General features: G+C 37.2%; 1 long non-coding RNA gene across 1 annotated transcript; it reads right to left on the bottom strand.

Annotated features, from left to right (window-relative positions):
- Nucleotides 1-6,813: 6,813 nt before the first annotated feature.
- Nucleotides 6,814-14,352, bottom strand: LOC140909961 (uncharacterized). Its single transcript, XR_012158390.2, has 3 exons — nt 14,153-14,352; nt 10,627-10,708; nt 6,814-6,901 (listed from the first exon to the last, which is right to left on the bottom strand). It is a non-coding gene; the product is annotated as an uncharacterized LOC140909961 (long non-coding RNA).
- Between the last annotated feature and the right edge of the window lie 2,970 nt (nt 14,353-17,322).

Genomic DNA, 17,322 nt, shown 5'->3' with positions numbered 1-17,322 from the left:
CCCATGAGTCACTGTGGCAGCACACCCAAATACAAAAATTTCAGCTAAAATTTTTTAGATTTTCATTTTTAACCAATACATTAATTCAAACCAGGTCTACTAAAGGGAACTTGAAAGGATATAATTGTAATTTATGTCCCTTTACGTTGCCTAGGCCCCAGTGTAAATGAGACTTGGGACCTTGAAATTAATTTTCTATTCATTAATGAACAGCTACACACTCCTTTATTTTGAAGCCTGGGTTTTAAATTGAGAGTGTAGCATTATTACAGGTAGGCATGTTGTTGTTAGAAGTGGTTTATTTCAAGTTTTTTTTTTTTTACAACATTTCTGACACAGCCTTACTTCTCTTGTATCTAACAGACATTTATTTTCCTAAACTGCATTTTTTCATTCTTCTTATTCAGAACCTTTAATTTTTCAGGCTGAATTCTTATTGGATAGACAAAAAATAATAAAATTTGACCACATTTACTGTTTTAATTTGTTATTCACGCTTTACATCTTGCTCTAAACTGATAAAATTGTTGCTTTCCACATGGGAAAAAGGATTTTGTTCAGCAGAAATATACACTTTGATTGTAGAGGGTTTTTATGTACTAGGATTTCCAGTCAGATTATTAGTTGCCTCTGGGTGAGGAAAAGTGTGTTAATTTGAATGGCTGCTCCTGTTAATCCAAGTAATCTTGGTCTCTAAAGAGTTTAGCATAAAGCCCATACATACTTGCTTCATTCTGTTCATGCTTCAGTTGCGTGGTTAGTTATGTTATATTCTGTCTGTGCCTTCAAACAAACAAAACCATTTGGAAAATTAAAATAATAACTATTGATTGAGAAAAGACACACAGAACTGGATTTGAAATGGATTACGGTTTACCTAAAAGGAACAACTCAGCTCTCTAATTGCAAAACTATGAAAACTGTCACATAGAAGTTCTTCCACAGCTCCAGGAAGTCCCAGGCTGACATAGAGGAACAAGTTATAGGAGGAACAAAAATTCATGATCAGCTAGTATTAAAACTATTTGACTGGTGCTAAATAATATTCCAACTAATTTGAAGAAGCTGTAGGAGGCTGGAATAAATAGAACCCCCAAGACTATCTTCTTGGCTATTTTATTAGTGTCAGAATAATACACATGAAAGTTCTTAAAGGGGCATTTTCAGTATATGAGGAATTTTTCCTTATTTGGGCTGGAGCCAGACCACCTGATCCCAGGACAAAAACTCATCCAATTGAGCTAATTTTCAGGAATACACTGATACTACTTTCCCAGCTCTTGATTTGCTAAAGACCACCATATTTTGTTACTTAGTAACATGTTACTATTATAGGTTGGTGGACATACCGAAATTATTTGCTAGGGCATACAAAAAGAAAGTAGATCCTGAAATAAGAGATTTGCATATTACCATCCCAGAACATGAATGTGTGAACATTTAGGAATATATGCATACTTCTGTGGTTTCAAATGAAGTTAACTAAACAGTTAAATAGACCCAAGACCCACATGAGTGGTACCATGGGCTTCGGGGGGATACTAACATGCTTAGTTATGCATATGCTTAAATATTTTGCTGTATTGAGGCCTAACTTACTACACCACACCCAGCCCCTATATTTTAAAATTACTGTCAGTGAATATTGTGTGCTACGGTGATATCAAGTCTTCAGATCTCCATATTTGTTTCAAAGATGACAAAGCTTATTGCTATGTGAAGTAGCCTTACTTATTCCTTGCAATTTCTGCTATTTCATGAACTCCAGTTTTCCACTGGAAAACAATGGAGTATTTATTGCTGACTTCTATTCAAATTCCATATGTCAAACTAATAGCATTTTGAATAGATTTTATTTTAAATTGCTATTTTAACTGGCAGAGGAACAGAAAACTATTCAATTCATAGACCATAGAGACACAGTTGCCATGAGATGTTCCATTTCAAAACCTATTGAGGTTGTCACAATTATGATGGTTCACCCCCTGAATCCTTTCATTGTGAACTGTTGTAATTAATAAGGGTTTTGAAATTCTTTACTGAAGTATAAGGAGTTGAGAGGGATGGGTTCTGAATACTGCTCTTTGAGAAGCAAGTAGTCTTTATCTGAGATATAGCAACAGATATCTTCATGTAACTGATTGCTTAGGCACCTAAAGCATAAAACTTGTGTCTTCCGTTACATGGGCTCAGGAAAATAAAGCAGTTAAATATTGATGTGGGGGAATTTCCTTCATTGATAATAGTGGACCCTGTGTTTAAGTACTATATAATTTATTTACATGCTTCACTTGATTTCATGTGCTCAATTTCTTAATTAGGTCTCTGTTAGACAATGAAACTTTTTTCCTCCTGCACACACAATTGGTCTCAGTGCTACCATAGCTCAAATAATGACATATATTTTGCATTTATTTATTTGTTTGTTTATTTATTTATATATTTTTGTGAGAGGCTAATTTGTTCCCTAAAGTGTCATGAAGGAAGTTTCAACATTTATATAAAATTAATTCTTAAATTGTAGCGACACCAATGTGAATATATAATGCCACATCTCTGAATGTGTAACACTCCCACCTCCACCCCTGCCACATTGGGCCACATTCTGCCACCTTTACTCACCTGGAATAATATGTAGCTGTGGTGCTACTGAACATCAGTAAGGATGGCAAAATCTAGCCCAGTAAAGGGTAGGTTTAGATTAGAGTTCATGGTCCTGTTTTAGCTCAACTTGATTGCCAGACATTGGGGATTAACCCTAAGGTTCAATTTAGCATAAGCTACAAACAGTTGTGAAACAGTTAAATTAACATTTTAAAAGGTGTTAGTTAACTGACATTCAATTAACTGCAGTTAAAACAGCACCACAAACTTTAGCGTTGACATATCCTCAGAGGAATTGTAGGTTAAGTCAGAAGACACCACTTTAACATTATCTGCTGTACCTAGAAGGAGAAAACTTTCTGTGCATGCTGATATATACCAGGAATGATTTTCGAGACCCCCTACAATGGTTTAGCTGAATTGACTAACAAGTTTAGATGTGGAGCCAAGCATCCACCCAATCCCCACCCAACTTCTACAGAGGTGGAGTTAGTCAGGTCACCAGGAAGCCATATAATATGATGGTGTATAGGAACGCAGACCTGTGCTTTCAGGAAGTGCCTGATGAAGGAGGATAGCATATGTGGAGGAAGGAATAACGTAAATGTTGCAATACCTTGGATCTCTCCTTTTTATGCTTGAACATCGAACACATGCAGTGGCATAAGGGTAGATTTTACTCGCTTGTGCAGGCACATAGCCCAAGTCATGTTCTAGCCCTTTGAAATTAAATGTAAACATCTACATTAATTCAAAGTTGATTGTGCAGTCAAGTAGTCAAAGAACAGGAAATGCACAAGTTATATTTGTTCAGGTGTCCTCTTATCTATATTCAGTGATAAGTGACTACTTTAGATTCTGAAATGATTTATAGCAGAAGCAAAGGGGATTGACAGTCTGTTAAATCAACTTTGTGTTAGGAATTAGGATACTTGTAATTTTCCTCTGAAACCAATTTAATTATTTCTTAAAGCTAATGGATGAAATAGAAAGGGATATTGCAGGTTATTAATAAACTATGGAGGCTGACAATTGTGGAGGTTGCTTAAAGAGTCCCTGACCTACTACCCTTTGAAGGCAATGTGAGATTTGGGTCAGGGCCGAAGTATATAACTGCATTATGACATCTTAAATTTACTTTTATGCTTACTAAATGCCACCCCATATGTACATTTTTTTAAACTAATCCCAGTGGTGCATCCAAAAGAAACATCTCTCTGAACAATTCAATCTTACCAACCCCAATAGCAGCTTATAAAGTGTTCAAGCAAACTAGGTGCTTTGCTAAATCTGTACATATTTTAATCAGCTCTTCAAACAAAGAAACAAATGAAACAAAACCCAAACGGAGTAGGATCAGTAACAAAATCAATCCTAGAAGAGACTGAATATTTTACTGAAGAAAATGTACTATAACTAAGTCTGAGACACCTGTCATATGGTATGTTTTCATTTATTTAAAACAACTAGAAAAATCCATTCCACCAAATGGAATGCTCTGGTGCTTTATCACGATTACTCTTGGATAGTTACACTTCCAGGTATCTTGGGTTTCAAATTAAATGTCAAAAATCATTTTGCTTTGAAAACACGATGTCTGTGACAGCCCATTTCAGAAAGCAAATAGCTCTATATGCCATGCTTTCCGTGGCTAGTCTTGAAAAAGAGCCAAGAATGGTAATACCTCACTACTGTATTTCACAGTCTGGCAAAAATCAAGCCAACTGAAATAAAAATGCATTCCTAGATTTATTATAATACTTGCCTCATATATATATATATATATATATATATATATATATGAGGCAAGTGTTATTAGAAATCTAGGAATATATATATATATATATATGAGAGAGCACTTTGTTAATTTGGTTTGGAAATGTAAAAATAAAAATGCAGAGATCTCTGAATAATTACTAGAATACCTTGAATTTCAGAACAAATCTACTTGTCAGCAGGGTGCTGACAAGATTAATGGATTTTTAAGGCCAAAAGGGAGTACTATGATCATCTAGTCCAGGGGTAGGCAACCTATGGCACATGTGCCAAAGGCCGCACGCAAGCTGATTTTCAGTGGCACTCACGCTGCCCGGGTCCTGGCCACCAGTCTGGGGGGCTCTGCATTTTAATTTAATTTTAAATGAAGCTTCTTAAACATTTTTAAAACCTTATTTACTTTATATACAACAATAGTTTAGTTATATATTAAAGAATTGTACACAGAGACCTTCTAAAAATGTTAAAATGTATTACTGGCAGGCAAAACTTTAAATTAGAGTGAATAAATGAAGACTCGGCACACCACTTCTGAAAGGTTGCCGACCCCTGATCTAATCTAACCTCCTACATAACACAGCCCTTGGAATCCCTAGTGCACACCTCCATGGCAATGAAGGATCAGAGGATCCCAACAATGGCAGATCCTGTGAAATACCACTACCCCACTGTTGTACGCTGACCCTAACTCACCCTTTAGTTTTGGTATAGGGTTTTCCTTATTTTTATACTGAGGGCCAGAAGTGTAAATCAAGTTTTTATATGAGATCTGCAGGAGAAGAGACCTTTTCAGAAGCCAGTCACAGTGTGGCTTTCCTCCTGCAAACTATAGCAAGCCCATGAGGTAGGGGAGGAGACTTCCATGTGGAAAACTTCATAAAGTTAAAGTTTTTAGATCTACACTTTTTGGACTCAGCAGCAGATATAGGGGAATGCAATAGGGAAGGCGGAAATCTCCCCCAACTATTCTAGAAAAAGTGCACCGCCATTAGCATTATTATTTCCAGTCTGAATTTTTCTAGTTTCAAGTTCCAGCCGTTGGATCTTGAAAAGCCTGTATCTGTTAGACTAAATAGCCCTTCTGTATCAGGTATCTTCTCCCTACTTAGGTACTTAGAGCATGATCAAGTCCCTATTCATCTCTTCAATAAACTAAATAAATTAAGCTGCTTTAGTCTTTCTCACTGTAAATTATGTTTTCCAGACCTTCAATAATTCTTGAACCTTTTTTTTTTCTGAATCTCCTTTAATTTTTCAACATCCATTTAAAAGTGTGGATATCAGAACTGGTCACAGGACTCCAGTAGCAGCTTCTGAGTCATATCAATAATCCCCTATATACATATATATCCAAAGATTGGATTAGTCCTTTTAACCACAGCCTCACAATGGGAGCTCATGTGAATAAGGCTTGGAATAGGGAGAATTGAAGCTCAATGTGCAGCGGGAGTCAAACATTAGCTTTTAATGAAGCCCAGTCATGCTTCCATTCAAGGACTTTTTCTGTTAACTTCTATAAGAACAGGATCTAGTCCCAAAAGCTTTACTAAACAAAAGTCATTTTCTAGCCTTGATCGTCATGCAACGTTCCTGTTGATGACAGTGGGACGTCTGTGCTGGATCAAGGGTAGTATGTGACCCTAGGTAACTTGTGCTAGTCCACGAGCCCTAATTTTTTTTAAAAATGATTTGGATCTCTCAAGAGTAAGTTTAACTGCTTTGCTTTAAATAATGATGTGTGTAGTGTTATCATGACATTGATCACATCTTGCTATGCTGCCAGACATTTTGTTCAACGTGACAAGCTGGAAAGTAACCAATATGGCCAAAATCTAACAACCTTGATATATGTCAGAAAGCACTGTATTTATGCCCCAGATGCTTTCTACCTGCCTACCTGAATGCATCCGATGAAGTGAACTGTAGCTCACGAAAGCTTATGCTCAAATAAATTTGTTGGTCTCCAAGGTGCCACAAGTACTCCTTTTCTACCTACCTAGTATAATTCGAGGTTGCGCACACTAGAGGGACAACAAAATCTGTCTATAGATATGGGCACTGGGAATGGAATTCATGACCTCCTATTTAAAACAAACAAAACAGGAGTCTATTGCTTTTGGCAAAGGAGAATCTTCATTAGGTAAAGGAGAATTAGGAACAGTAGTGTTTATAGTGTATCTTCTTTTTAGGCTACTAGAGGCTGAGACTATTATATTGAGGGCCTTCTCCAGCAATTAATTGGAATTTTGCCTGAGAAATACTAGAGGATGGTGCCCAAAACACTCAGATTTATTTCAAAGTAGTATTTTTAATTCAGGAGTTTAACATGGCATGTACATTTACAGTAACTTCTGCAGTACTTCAAATGCTGTTATAGGAGGGAGATAATCCAACTAACACTCTCACGTTACTTTTAATATAACTTCACTAGTGTCCAGATCCTGAGGTCCTTATTCAGTTTTTACTCCATCCTTTTCTGGACAATCTGATTGAAGTTGCTGAGGTCCATGGGAGTTTTTCTCTGTAATAAGTAAGTCTGAGTTAAAATGGAAAAATGTATGTTTGTTGTGAATTATTGGACTCAGCTCTAATATTCAAATACTAGTTTCCCTGATCTATGTCAAATTACTTTTCTTTGCTCTTTTAGCTTGGATAGTTCAGGGTCCTAAGGACACCAATGGGTGATTGTCATCATACAAGACTCGAGCTGTCAGGAAGCCAAAGAAATATTATCTGTTAAGGAGCTGGAGTGTTGGGTTTGTGTTTTTTCTTACTTATTGGACATTTTTATGTCTAAATTAAATAGCCCAAATACATGTCTTTCCAATCTGTCAGGCCATTTTTATAGACATAAAAACGTTTAATATATCTTGGATGACTACTAGATTTTGTATCTTGGTGGAAAGATGACTTTGCATACTAGCCTCTGGCAGAAAATGATTTCACATGAAGAAGGCAAGGAAATAGAGGTTATAAAAATCCATGGAGACATGGACGGAATTGTGCACTGATAACCATTTGACATTGGGAGTTCATGCTGTCAAACTTTGAAATTTCAAGGGCTCAGAGGTTTCCTAAAAAACGATAAGGCCCACTCCAGGGTTAGTGATCGAGAAAGTGAGTAATGGTGGTCTCTGTGGCTTGTTGGATTGGAGACCAGCAGTGGGAGGATAGAATTACTCATAACAAAGGTGACAGATTGCCTTGTAAACTCACAATGATACTACTTCACACAGGGCAGAGCGTGAATGCTCACTGTTCTGTCATTAGTGAGAGAAGAGAAAGAGGAGTGGGAAGAACAGAAGCAAGGGGAATTTCTCTGTGGCACAGCAGGAAAATTCTCTGGAGCATGGAGACAGTGTTTGCAAGAATGCATTGGGGGCAATCAAACAGTAAACAGAAACAGCAGCAGGTATAGGAAAACATGGGCATTTTATATGCAGAAACCACTGGTTTTCAGACCCTATGAGGATAAAAAATAAAGTGAAAATATTTTTACCTGGTGCTGTTTCAGTTTCAAGATCCAATGATAATCCCACTGAAAAATGCATTAGAGTATGTGACACCTTTTCTTCCATGGCTCACTTGGGCAACAGTTTCCAGGCATTGGCTCAGACAGTTTTACCAGTCAAGATTACAACATGAGCTGATCATTCAGTGAAAAATCACAACACTGAAACTTCTGCAGTTTTTAGCATGGGAATTTTGCCACTGACTTGAGTGGGGCCAGAATTTCACCTTGAATATTTATGGCCAGTATAGAGTCAACTGCTCAGAAAACTGAGAAAGATAGTGATAGGTATGTTAGTGACTGAAGAGTCAGACCTAAATCAAAATTGATTGCACTGCAACTTTACTTGCTGAACATTTATCCTTAGTTTTTCTTGGGGTAATCATTGTGATGAACTTTTCCGTTAGAGTTGTGCTTTTTATTTTTTATTTTGGAGGGGGCCGAGGAGGGTATTGGTTGCCTAAGATACCCTTTTCCAGAGAACAGTCAGAAAATGTGGGTATGTCGACTGGAGGTGGGTGGAGTGGGAAGGTTGAACCTAAAGTTTTTCAAAGGATAGGAAACTTATACTTACTAGGTCTACACCAAGGAACAAATGGACACCCATTCCTACTTTTGATTGTAATGGACATGTTGATGCATCAGATTAGGGGAGAGGCTCTATAGGGAAGTCTTTTCTGATGATAACACTGATGATGTTATATTGGGATGTGTAGATAAATACAAATTGGAAAGGGACCTAGAATTACAGAGGGTTGCATTTGAGGAAACTGGATTACAAATCAGCCAACAAAATATGGAAGACATGCGATACTTCATTAAGAGGGATGAGAAGCCAGCAAAACTGGATGGTATAGAGTTAGTCTATGTAACAATTTAAATACCTCCATTTTTGTGTTGAGCCAGGATGGGAATGTGGATGTGAGTAGCAGAAGCTGCATGAAGAGCACTTGGTGCAAATGGAGGGAGATGACAGGAATTTTCTGTGATAGGAATATGCCAAGTAAACTAAGAGCAATTAGGCCAGCAATGACATAAGCATCATAATGTTGGCCAACAAGGAAGAAAAATGAATAAATGCTACACACTGCCAAAATGAGAATACTCAGGCGGATGCTGAGTAAGATGAGAGCTGATCTGTTACACAATGAAATGGTATGAGCCATAATGCAGGTAGCCCCTTTCATGGAAAAGTACAGAGTATCAACTGAGATGACTGGGTCATGTGAGATGATGATGATATGTTGGCAATTGAATACAAGAACCTATAGTCACAGGACAAACCATGAGGAAGATCTAGAAAAAAGTGGTTCAAGATGTTGAAGAGTACATGAAGAAGGTTGGTATCAGATTAGTAGATACACTTGTCATGGACACTTGGAGATGAAGAACAAGAGCCACTGATCCCAACTGATGGGACAAGGTAGAGAAGGAGAAAGAAACTTATGTCCGTTGCTGTGAAGTAGTTTCATTACATAACTCAGAAATGTTTTGTGAGGTTCATTTTATGGATCCTATTACCTAAATGGCTCTCTACAGTATATCAATAAAGGAAATTTGAGTTTTTGCAAAGGTATTTTGTGTAGTCTCTTTTTATGCTGCTGACACTCAGCAGGACTGCCTCCTGCTCTGAGGAAAGGATTTAAACTTACAAGTCAGAAGAATTCAGATGCATTTGCTTCATTCTCTATCCTATTATACCCTGGGTTTCTCTAGTATTTCCCCACAGAATTTTTCAGAATTATCAATTTTACAGAATTGATTGGGTATGATTAGGCAGATAGGTTGTTGCATTCAGAACTTGGTATCAATTAAGCCAAGGAAAATCCAAATAAACTTTGCAAACATTGATGGTTTCATTCAGTTTTTATTCCTTCCTCACTCAGGCAAACTCCAAGAGAAGTAAATAATTTTTCCTAAGTAAAGATTGAATAAAAACTAAGTAAATGCTTCAGGATTTGGCACAGAGCAAGGAAATTACTATTGGATAAATGATCAGCCGAGCTCTTAAAGAGAAAACAAATATTAATATTTCCATTTATTAAAAAGTTAACACATGTAATTCAAAGTGAATGGAAACATCAATCTCTGATCCATTACTGCTCACAGGAAAAAAGAGGATGGTTATTTTTTAATACTGCACGCTTCAATAGTGCTTTCCACCCAAGGATTTCAAAGCACTTTTAAAAAATGAACTCATTAATTATCACAGCACCCAGGTCTGAGAGGTATTACTATCTCTGTTTTACTGATTGGGAATTGATGCACAGAGGAGTTAAAAGCCAACTTTTCAAGAGCAGAGTGTGCATGATTTGTGTGAGGATAAACCTTTATTTTCCAGCATATTGCTGGTTATTTGTACATATAAAATAATGTGCATATTATTTTTATTCTAGATCACAGAGTGCATAAATGCCATGGACGGGATTATAGTCATTTGGGTTCCCTCATATAATCATTGGACAGTAGTGGTTCCTATAGACTTGGTAAAAAATTTTGAACAAAAAGTGACTGCCTTTAGAGCTATGGCTAATTCCCTGCTCCCCACCCTTCCCGCGGTGATGGGTGTTTTTATTGGTGCATATCTGAATATTTGGCAAGAAAAATGAGATCTATTTTTTTCCTAGCTTTGCTTCTGAAGTCTGAAAATGCTCTACTGATAACATATGGAGAGTGGATGTGGGAACAACAGATAGGAGGTGCTTAGAATCCTTTGCCTTATCCATTGCACTTACTTCTGCTACTCCTGTTGGGACCTCAATCAGATTCATTGCTTTGTACATCTGGGTAAGCCACCTGTTCATGACAGCAAGGGACCTGAATTGAAATGATACATATTTTATATGTTAAATTAAAGAACACAGGAAAACACACACAGAACAGGGCAGACTACACACTCTCTGCTTTGCACCAAAACAGATGTGTGGTGCGTGCTCATTAGAAGAGGAGGACTTAACCATACTGATGGTTTCTAATTTTAAGAGCATCAGGGCTAAGGCTTAAAAACAAAGCCTGGTTATTGATTTCAGTTAAAAATGTTGTATTGGTTTGTAAAACAGAGGCAAGGGCACTAATAATAACGAGACACAGGAATGGGTGAATACATGTACTACATAAATGTATATATTTGTAGTTACTGTACAATACACAAATTACAAAAAATATTCAGTGACTTCTTGTTTACTTTTATTATTCACTGGCCACCAGATGCTAAGAAAAGCTCCATCTTGTTATATTTGGAAGCCTTAGTCCCCTGAAATTTATACATCCCAACAATGAAATGTATAAAAGAAGGAGACTATACATTAACAAACTAGGGAGATACAACCTAGATGGAGTTACTATAAGGTGGGTGTATAACTGGTTGGAAACCATTCCCAAAGAGTAGTTATCAGTGGTTGATTCAAGCTGGAAGGGCATATTGAGTGGGTTTCTGCATGGATCAGTTCTGGGTCCTGTTTTTCATAAATGATTTAGATAATAGTATCGAGAGTGCACTTATAAAGTTTCAGAGTAGCAGCCGTGTTAGTCTGTATCCGCAAAAAGAAAAGGAGTACTTGTGGCACCTTAGAGACTAACAAATTTATTTGAGCATAAGCTTTCGTGAGCTACTGCTCACTTCATCGGATGCATGCAGTGGGAAATATAGTGGGGAGATTTTATATACTGTTCCTCACACGTTCTTGTCAACTGCTGGAAATGGCCCACCTTGATTATCATCCAACAAAGAAAATAACAGAACACCACTAGCCATCACCTTCAGCCCCCAACTAAAACCTCTCCAACGCATCATCAAGGATCTACAACCTATCCTGAAGGACGGACCCATCACTCTTACAGATATTGGGAGACAGGCCAGTCCTTGCTTACAGACAGCCCCCCAACCTGAAGCAAATACTCACCAGCAACCACACACCACATAACAAAAACACCAACCCAGGAACCTATCTTGCAACAAAGCTCGTTGCCAACTGTGTCCACATATCTATTCAGGGGACACCATCATAGGGCCTAATCACATCAGCCACACTGTCAGAGGCTCGTTCACCTGGGCATCTACCAATGTGATATGTGCCATCATGTGCCAGTAATGTCCCACTGCCATCTACATTGGTCAAAATGGACAGAATAAATGGACACAAATCAGACATCAAGAATTATACCATTCAAAAACCAGTCGGAGAATACTTCGATCTCTTTGGTCACTCGATTACAGACCTAAAAGTGGCAATTCTTCAACAAAAAAACTTCAAAAACAGACTCCAAGGAGAGACTGCTCAATTGGAATTAATTTGCAAACTGGATACAGTTAACTTAGGCTTGAATAAAGACTGGGAGTGGATGTGTCATTACACAAAGTAAAACTATTTCCACATGTTTATTTCCCCCCCCCACTGTTCCTCACCCATTCTTGCCAACTGCTGGAAATGGCCCACCTTGATTATCACTACAAAGGTGCCCCCCCCCCCGCTGGTAATAGCTCACCTTACCTGATCACTCTTCTTACAGTGTATGGTAACACTGATTGTTTCATGTTCTCTGTGTATATAAAATCTCTCTACTGTATTTTCCACTGCATGCATCCGATGAAGTGAGCTGTAGCTCACGAAAGTTTATGCTCAAATAAATTTGTTAGTCTCTAAGGTGCCACAAGTACTCCTTTTCTTCTTATAAAGTATGTGGATGATACCAGGCTGGGAGGGGTTGCAAGTGCTTTGGAGGGTAGGATTAAAATTCAAAATGATCTGGAGAAACTGGAGAAATGGTCAAAAGTAAATAGGATGACAAATGCAATAGGGACAAATGCAAAGTACTCCACTCAGGAAGGAACAATCAGTTGCACACATACAAAATGGGAAATGACTGTCTAGGAAGGAGTACTGCAGAAAGGGATCTGGGAGTCAGAGTGGATCACAAGCTAAATATGAGTCAACAGTGTAACGTTGTTGCAACAAAAGTGAACATCCTTCTGGGATGTATTAGCAGGAGTGTTGTAAGCAAGACACAAGAAGTAATTCTTCCGCTATCCTCCACATTCATTAGGTTCAACTGGAGTATTGTGTCCAGTTCTGGGTGCCACATTTCAGGAAAGATGTGGACAAAGTGGAGAAAGTCCAGAGAAAAACCACAACAATGATTAAAGGTCCAGAAAACATGACCTATGGGGGAAGAATGAAAAAATTGCATTTGTTTAGTCTGCAGAAGAGAAGGCTGTGGCTAGACATAATAGTTTTCAAGTACATAAAAGGTTGTTACAAGGAGGAGGAGGAAATTATTCTCCTTAACCTCTGAGGACAGGACAAGAAGCAAGGGGCTTAAATTGTAGCAAGGGCAGTTTAGGTTGGACATTTGGAAAAATGTCCTAACTGACAGGGTGGTTAAGCACTGGAATAAATTGCCCAGGGAGGTTGTGGAATCTCCATCATTGGAGATTTTTAAGAGCAGGTTAGACAAACACCTGTCATGGATGATCTCGATAATATTTAGTCCAGCCATGAGTGCAGGGGACTGGACTAGATGACCTCTCGAGGTCCTTTCCAGTCCTATGATTCTATGATTAATTATAAACAGTTCATCAAGTTTAGTGAAATAATTTTAGCAGCTCTTATTATATTTATCCATTTCTAATGGTCCTTTCAATTTGTTTCTCTAATGTAATTGTTTAGAATTTTAATAGACATTCATTGTTGACTAGTTGTGATTTAGATTTTGATGAACATGTACTGTAACTTTACCGGGAACTTTAATATTTTAACTCTGTTAAATTTTAATGGCCTTGTAACATCAAAGCTGAAGGACTCTCAGCTATCACAAAATTTCAAGGCAATTTTTTCCTCCTTTCTCTTTAATCCATTGTCTAGCAAATGAAACACACAATTTAGGCTATAAACTCCTGTAAGCAATCCATAACCAGTACTCCTACTGAAGTCAATCGGAGTTCCATGCACAAACCATTGCAGGATCTCACCTTTTATTTAAAATATCATTAATTGTCAAAGTAACAAACAGGAAACTTTATTTCTTATCTGCCCTCATGTAACATGGGCACGCCCAGTACTAGGTTATTATGTATATAGCCCAATAGCTTATCACCAAACATGAGGGGATTAAGGCTGGAAACGTGCAGCAGTGCCATGCATGAGTAATGCTATGGATGTAATTTTAAAAATCACTTAAAGTGAGATCATATTAGTCATTTGGGTTCAGTGCAGTTCTTCAGGATATTGCTCATAGACTGAGAACTTTTTATGGTTCACTCACCTGTAATAATGAGTTTGGGTGACATAAAACAAGCTGATGCAATGCAACTGGTTATACAATTCACAAAACTTGTGAAGCACTGATTCTCTTCCCTCCCTCTATTGTGAACAGAATCTGTTATATTTCAAAGTCTTTGCCTCTGAAATTCCACGTCTGAGAGATGTGAGAGATCCAGATTTTTTCCTTATCAGAGCTGGACAGGTGTCTTTCTTTCTTTCTTTCTTTCTTTCTTTCTTTCTTTCTTTCTTTCTTTCTTTCTTTCTTTCTTTCTTTCTTTCTTTCTTTCTTTCTTTCTTTCTTTCTTTCTTTCTTTCTTTCTTTCTTTTTCTTTCTTTGGTGGGAAAGAGAGAATGATAGGTCTGAAATCTGTCAGAACTGTACATTTGACAGTTATTCACACATCCTTCCTCTTTAGTTGAAGTACTACAATTTTAGCAAACAGTTTTCCCTCAGGCAAATCTTTGCAGTTGAAATTTCCCAACCTGACTGAGGACTTTACTTGAAATGAAACTTATGACTATATTTATGCTTACATTTCAGGTTTAATTTCTCAACTGTTTTATTTCAAATCTAAGAATCAATATCAGGACTTCAGCTTTCTTGCTTTAAGTTTCAGGGACTTACCTGCAAACCTTTACCTCTGTGAGTCATCTTTAATATTGATTTGAATGGGTCTATTCACACAATGAAACATAATTCAAATGGGGAAGTGTTTGCGGGGTGATGTCCTGGGGCATTACCCAGAAGTATCAGTTGTGGCTAAAATTGCAATTATTTTGCTCTGGTCCTGCAAATTTTAAGAGCAGTAATTGAAAATTTTTTTTACATCCACTGGAGAGTCAAAGCTTGAGACTTAAGCATGAGACCCCAAGCTGTGCTATTGCCTTGAACATTGACACAGGGTTACATTTAAAACCATGGTTAGGTCCCATATGCATGACAAAACAGACCCTTGTTATAACTTGTCAGGGTTCCCCTCCTCTAGGGTACAGATGTGGGGACCCACATGAAAAACCCCCTAAGCTTATTTTTACCAGCTTAGGTTAAAAACTTTTCCAAGACACAAATTTTGCCTTGTCTTTGAACAGTATGCTGCCACCACCAAGTGATTGAGACAAAGAACAGGGAAAATATCCCCTCAAGGCCTTACACCCCCTTTCCTGGGGAGGCTTGAGAATAAACAAGATGAGCACAAACCAGCCTTGGATTTTTAAGATCCAAAAAACCTAATCAGATTCTTTAAAAAAACAGAACTTTATTAGAACAACAAAAAAAGATAAGAGAACAACTCTGTAAGAGCAGAATGGAAGATAATCTTACAGGCAGTCAGATTCAAAACATAGAGAATCCCTTTAGGCAAAACCTTAAGTTACAAAAAGACACAAAAATAGGAATACACATTTCCTCCAGCACAGCGAATTTCACAAACCAAAACAAAGAAAATCGAACACTATTTTCTAGCTAGATTACTTATTAACTTTACAGGAGTTGGAGGGCTTGCATCCTTGATCTGTTCCTGGCAAAGGTGTTACACAGACAGAGAAAAGCTTTCCCCCCCCCCTCCAGATTTGAAAGTATCTTGTCCCCTCATTGGTCATTTTGGGCCAGGTGCCAGCCAGGTTACCTGCACTTCTTAACCCTTTACATTTGGACTTTGCCTCTGGCCAGGAGGGATTTTATACCACTATATACAGAAAGGTGGTTACCCTTCCCATTATATTTATGTATTGTACTTTACATATGCTAAAATTGCCCTTTACTATTTTTCACCCATCTTAAAAGAAAAAAAAATAACAGCAGTTTGGATGACCCTTTAGAGTAATTGGAATGAAATTCAAAGTTGCAATTAATGGTTTAGGATTTCTCAGTCTTTTCACTTGCTCTTTTGACAAAGTCACAGATTAGTCTGTATTGTAAACAATGCTTGTGGCCTATTTATAACTACAACTGCCTCAAGAAAGAGCCTACAAGAGATGTGATCAAACCAGACTTTACAACAGAGCACATTAGGCAAACATGCAATTTGTGCTGAGGAATAATTTGAAACTTAAGGAGAAAATGTCAAATAAGATGACTGAAAACCAACTCTCTTTGAAAATCAAAGCATTATGTATATGTAGCATTTGGCAATTTTCCATTCATCTTCAGCTGGGAGGCAGATATCAGTCATATCTGCACTTCAGCTTTGCTAAATTTTTGCAGTGGATTTCCCCCTCTGAGGTGGAGCAATGTACACTATGTTATAAATAGAATAAATCTGCTCATAGTAATATTTCATTCTGACCATTTCTATAAACAGATCAAAAATAATTTAGCCTCAAATAGATTTGACTATGTTTCAAAAGATACACATCACTAAGGATACTGGTGCACTCTTACTAAAAGGTTAGTTTAAAAGAAGAAAAGCTGTTCCTACTTACTGTTGTCTTATAACTATTATTCCAGTGATTAGGCATTGAAGAGAGATATATTTGTCGTGTACATTTAATAGAGCTGGTTGAAATTTTTTTGTGATGGAACAATTTTCCATAGGAAAATGCAGTTCTGTCTAAATTGAAACACTTAGAAAGGAGAATGTTGATTTTTTAACTAAATTGTTAATGTGAAAGTCAATGGCTTTTGATTTTGACTATCATTTAATTTCAATAACATTGAAATATTTTGTTTAGACTGTTGTTTTTATTTTTGACTTATATTACAAATTAATTTTAATACTGTTATATTTGCATATTCTGTATATTCAATAGTATGGTTCAACATTATTGAAATGGAAAAAAAAAGATTGGCTCCGAATTGAATTTTTTTTGCATTTTCATTCAGCAGGAAATTTTGATGTTTTAATTGGAATGAAAACAAATTTCAAAATGTTGAAATTTCTCCTAAAACTAAAATTCCATTTTCTGACCAGGTCTAATATTTAACTTGTACATGTAAGAATAATCGAGCCACATCCTCAGCTCGTGTTAATCAGCCTGGCTGTATTAAAGCTAACAGAATTTAGTCGATTTATATTTGCTAAGGATATAGCTCTATCTCACTATCCTTAATTTGATTATCGAGGATCAAAGTCTTGTTTCACAGGGTATAAGTCCTAAGCAACCTCGCTGATATCTGAGTGGGACCTCCAGATTTACTTTCATGTAACTGAGATCAGATTTTGGCATCTTTTG

This window comes from Lepidochelys kempii, chromosome 4 (assembly GCF_965140285.1).
Source record: "Lepidochelys kempii isolate rLepKem1 chromosome 4, rLepKem1.hap1, whole genome shotgun sequence".
Lineage (NCBI taxonomy): Eukaryota > Metazoa > Chordata > Testudines > Cheloniidae > Lepidochelys > Lepidochelys kempii.
The sequence above is the reverse complement of the archived record's forward strand: the minus strand, read 5'-3'. Positions and strand labels throughout refer to the sequence as shown.